Consider the following 6,000-nt stretch of genomic DNA (forward strand, 5'->3'; position numbering starts at 1 on the left):
TGGTTTATGAATTTATCTGTTGATGGATATTGGGTTGTTTCCACCTTTTGACTACTGTGAATAATGTTACTATAAGTACTGGTGTACAGTCTCTGCTTTCAGTTCTTTGGGGGAATATACCTAGAAGTGAAATTGCTGGATCACATGATAATTCCACGTTGAACTTTTCTAGGAACCACAATTCTGTTTTTTTTGGGCTTCCCTGATGGTTCAGCAGTAAAGAATCCACCTGCAATGCAGGAGATGCAGGAGACACAGGTTCAATCCCTGGGACGGGAAGATCCCCTAGAGGAAGAAATGGCAACCCACTCCAGTATTGTTGCCTGGAAAATCCAATGGACAGAGGAGCCTGGGGGGCTACAGTCCATACGGTTGCAAAGAGTTGGACGCAACTGGGCATGCAATATTGTTTTCCAGCACATCTGCACCATTTCACGTGCCTACCCTCAAAGTCCACAGCTTCTGATTTCTTCACATCCTTGCCAGTACTTATAATTTTGATTTTTTTTTTTTTTTTTTTTGGCAGGGGGTTGGCGGTAATAGCCATCCCAAGGAATGTGAGGTAGTATTTTATTGTGGCTTTTACTTGCATTTCCCTAATGATTAGTGATGCTGAACTACTTTTCATATGCTTGCTGTATATCTTTAGAGAAATATCTATTCAAGTCCTTTGCCCATTTTTTCCTAGTTTCTTACTGCAATTTGAGTTATAGAACAGAAATTGAAGTAGCTATTAATTTCTTTGAATACAAATATCATATTATTTCACTGGATTGGTATTTACATAAGATGATTAGTCCTCTTAACAGTTGAAAAAAGCTATCAACACTAAAGAAACAATTAAAAGTATATTTCTGATTCTCTGAGGCACATGCTAGTAAAACTACTCCCTCTTGGGAGGAAAGTACTTGTCCATATTAGGTAAACTGTCTAAGGGAGCCAAATAATGATTTTAAAAGGTCAAGTAATAATTCAATGATAAATAAAATTTTTTCATAGCACGTATGAACTTGGAGTGTTTGTAAATTCCCTCAATATATATATATATATTTATATAGCAAATGGCCAATAATTTGCTATTTTCTAAACCTAAATGTATTTGCCTAACACATAGCTGGTTATTAGAGCTCACAGCAGTATTTATGACAAGAGTGTTGGCTCTGTAGGGGTATATACAAGTATAGTCTTTATGACATCATTTAAAACTTTAAAATGTAGTATATCAGGATATGAGCTACTGAGTATCATACACATTCAGAGTAACAGCTGGATAATTACAGGTTACACACATCTATTCCCTCTTAAGGATATAGCTAAAAATCAGTCAGAAATGTTGCCACTTGTCATAAAATGTTTTCCTTTGTTGTCTATCATGGAACTAGCCACAATGGATGCTGAGATCAGTGATAACAGAAGTATATTTGTTTTCAGTGTTTTCTCCAGGTTCTTCTTTATCATTAGCAGGTCTTCCAAATAAATGTACAGATCTCTATAGGGTTGACAGACAATTACGCCCATGGGCAGTGGGTACTTCACACGGTGGCAGGCAATATGATTTCTCTGCCAAGATGTGCTTCGTTTCAGTGCAGTCAATAAAAAAGTAAACATGGCTGAGTCTTCAATACAGCCTAAGACGGCCTTCCTTCAATATTACACTGATTGAAGTACAAAGGTGCAAAGCCAAAGTAGCTAAATATACAGGCGGAAACAATAGTACATGTTCTCAAGTAATGAAAAAATATATCAATCTATCACACAGTTTTTTCTGCATTTGAGTTTCAGTTTTTATAAAAACAGAAATAAAGTGCAGATATTTTTAAAGGCAATTTAAGAAACTATTGCAAACTCATCTTAGGCACTAGTCCGGCCATCGCCTTCATTTTATTTTCTCGTTCTCTCCAAACAGCATTCTCTTGTATTTCCCACCACACACACACACACACACACACACAAATCCCTTTCATAGCTTATAAACTCTCATAATTCCAAATGCCCTTTGAAACAATCTTTCTTGATAAAATGACACAAATGACGATCCAGAAGAACAAGAGTATAGGAATCAGTAGAAAGATCCATAACCCGTTCACTGTGAAGGATATTGTAAAGGATACAGAAGAACAGCCAGATGAAGAGGTACACAGGTTGGAGTACAGAAGGGTTCTAGGCCCAGGAGCTTTTGTCCCCAGGGAACCAACGTGGCCACACCCTCCTGGCGCGCGGATGCATTCACCAAAACCTGAAGCTCCTCCTTTGGCCATTTTGCAATTAAGTTGTTTGGGGTTTTTTGTTGTTAAGTTGTAGGAGTTCATAATGTATTCCAGATATTAACACCACAACAGATATGTGATCTGCAATAGTTTCTTTCAGCCCATGATTGCCTTTTCACTCTTTTGACTGTTGATTCTTTTCAATCCTTTGAAATATGGAAGTTTATAGCATGAAAGGTTTCAAGAGCTGGGGTGAGGACTTTGCTGATCACTTGTGTTAACTGGCCTTACCCAAAGGAAGAGTGCATCTCCTTTTATCCTCATGATGGTGGATATTTTACAATCTGGAGCTAGGCAGCCTTGCTAACTCCCAGCAGGCATCATCCTACTCTTCCAGCAGACCATGCGAGATGGGACCCTATCTTCCTTGATGACTGCATTTCAAATGGATGGCTGGGGGAGGGAGGAGATTAAAAGCTTGGAGGTTAAAGCCTTTTTTAAAATGTGTATCTTTGCGGGTTCCTTAAAAAATAAAAATAGAGTCACCATACGATCCAGCAATCCCACTTCTGAGCATATATTCAGAAAAGATGAAAACTCTCATTCAAAAAGATACATGCACCCCAATGATCTTAACATGGTAAAAATCTGATCCTACCAGTCCTTCTTCATTTATCAGCCTTTGTGCTTCATTAAAAGGAAATATCCGCTCATGAATTAATTGGATCCCTTGAGGTACAGTCAATTATAAAAATAGGATAAATGCTTAATTCTATTTATTTACCAGTTTTCATTAGTATTAGTAACAGGAGATATAAGTATTTCTCTATATTTATTACCTTTTTTTGATGTGGACAATTTTTAAAGTCTTTATTGAGTTTGTTACAATATTCCTTCTGTGCTATGTTTGTTGGTTTGTTTTTTGTTTTTGTTTTTTTTTTTTTTTTGGTCATAAGGCATGTGGGATCTCAGCTCTCTGACCAGGGATGGAATGCGCACCCTCTACACTGGAAAGTGAAGTCTCAACCACTGCACTGCCAGGGAAGTCCCCTGTATCTCTTATACTGTATAATATGTTAAAATAGCATAATAAAGCAGAAAACTAAAACATAAGGGTTACCAATTGAGGGAAGGACGAACAGAATGAAAAACTGGAATGGAAACTAAAATTTCTGACTTCAATTTTATTTTGTAGATTTGATTTGAAACTATATGATTACTTTAAATACTTATAAAAGTAAACTATAAAATAATTCTTAAGAACAAAAAAGGTTTCAATTTCTAAAAGCAAAAACAAACACCTCTGTGTATCAAGTTGTTGACAGAGACAATCAGAGAGAAATTATTTTAAACAACTTTAAAAACTCATAATTTGTATATATATTCCTAGTAGTATACAATCTAAGGTCAAAAAACCTTCAATAAAAATCTTTAAATGTCCCAGAGATCATACTGTTGATGGTAAGCATTCCTGTTGTCATTCTGAGATGGCAGGAAATGTTATGTGGGATAAAACAATCACGATTTTGATGCAGCTGGGGACCAATATTTTCAATGTGAGAAAAAAGCTATCAGATCTAGGAGCTAGAGGTTAAATAAAAATCTTACAGTACTGGATTTTTTATATGACAAATCTTATTTTATTACCTCCCGATCTTATTAATGTTTTTATTTAATTAAGCCTAAAAGATTAATAATAATTTTAAGGCACTGTTCTAGACAACCACTTATCTACCAAGCTTAAGCTCTGAAATACATTTTTTGGACATATTAAACATTTAGTACAGATTTGAAGCTGCCTCCTTTTTTTTCAAGGAATATAAAATATACAGATAATTGGGTTTGTGTATAAGCAGATTATACTTGGCTTATTAATGTAAAAAGGATTTAAAATTCAAACAGAATTTTATTTTTTCCTTTTATTTACTTAATTACTTGTAAATGCTACATTTTGTATCTCTAATAAATAAAGTCCATTTTTTCTTATTTTCATAATGAAAAAAATCCCTATTCCACCTAATGTCATTGTATTAGTTTGCCACAGCTGCCACAACAACATATTGCAGGCCAGGAGATTTAAACAACAGGAGTTAATTTTTTCAGCATCTGGAGGCTGAAATCCCAGATCAAGGGGAGAGCAGGTCTGGTTTCCTCTCTGGCCTCTCTGATTGGCGTGCAAACAGCCCCTTGTTGATGTACCCTCAGAAGGTCTGTTCTCTGTGTGCTGGCAGTCATGCTGGATTAGGGCCCGCCCTAACAACCTCATTTAATTTAAAAGCCCTATCTTCACAATGTGATTGTGAGATACCAGGCATTAGTGCTTCAATATATTAATTTGGGGGATGGCACAATTCAGCCTGTAACAGTTAACAGTAATCCCTTAGTATTAATCACATAGCCAATTCACATCCAATTTTCCTACAGTTTACTATACTATGCATTGGGCAGACTGTATTAGCATGCTGTCACTTTAACCTGTTACCCTGTGCCTCTTTTTTTCTGGTGTACTAATAAGTTAGACCTAGGGGCTTGATTCAGTTCAGTTTCAATTTCTCTTTTTGTGAAGATATTTCATAAACAGTAATAGTATGAAGTACCCTACGTCAAGAGGCATATAGTACTTGACCAGCTCACCTTTGGTATTGCAAAGATTGATTAAGTGTTGTCAGCCTGATCCATTCCTTATAAAGTTCCCTTTCACTCTTCCACTAATGGAAACCATTAGTTATTATTTCCTCAGCCATATCCAGTGTATAATACGTCCATCAAAGGAATGCTTCATCTCTGTTGCATTTTTTTTTATCTCTACCATTTCTTTTTAGTTCTTTCTTAGGATTTTCATATCTCTGCACACATTACCTATCAGATTTGGCATGTTATCTATCCCTTAGAGTTCTTAGCATATAAATCATAGTTTTATTTATTGAAGTATAGTTTATGTGTTGTGCATTATATTAGTCACATGTATACAATACAGTGATTCACTATTTTTAAAGGTTATACTTCATTTATAGTTATTATAAAATATTGGCTATATCCCAGTGTTGTTCAATATATTCTTGTAGCTTATTTTATCCATAACAGTTTGTACCTCATTAATCATAGTTTTAACATTGCCAGTCTGATAATTCCAACACCCATGCCACATCTGGTTGTGGTACTTGTTCTGTTTCTTTAAACTGTATTTTTGACCTTTCAATATGCCCAGTAATTTTTCTTGATAGCCAGAAATTATGTAGTGGATAAAGGAACTGCTGTAAATAAGCTGTTAGTTATGTGGTGGTGAGGTTCGGGGAGAGGAAGCAGTCTACAGTCCTTTGATTAGGTCTCGGTCTTTTAGTGCGTCTGTGTCCCTGAAGTGTTTTTCAAACTTCCCAAGTGTTTCTCAGACTCCCCTGCCCATAGGTGAGAGAAGACAGCTACAGTAGATTGGATTCAGGTATTTCCTTCAGCTTCTTGTTTAGTCACTAAGTCATGTCTGAATCTTTTTTGACCCCATGACTGCAGCCCGCCAGGCTCCTCTGTCCATGGGATTTTCCAGGCAAGAATACTGGAGTGGGTTGCCATTCCCTTCTCCAGGGGATAAAACTCCAGCAGATTAGGCTCTGGTTAACTAGTTTCCCCTGAGGGCAGGTCTTGTTAAAACAACAGAGATCTGGTATTTTCATCCTACCAGCTTGCCTTATAGATTTCACACCTGCCAGCCTCTACAATTGCATGAACCAATTCTTTAAAATGAAGGGATGACTAGCCAGAGCAATTGGGCAAGGAAAGGAAATAAAAGGCACCCCAA

Source organism: Odocoileus virginianus, chromosome 8 (genome assembly GCF_023699985.2).
Source record: "Odocoileus virginianus isolate 20LAN1187 ecotype Illinois chromosome 8, Ovbor_1.2, whole genome shotgun sequence".
Taxonomy (NCBI): domain Eukaryota; kingdom Metazoa; phylum Chordata; class Mammalia; order Artiodactyla; family Cervidae; genus Odocoileus; species Odocoileus virginianus.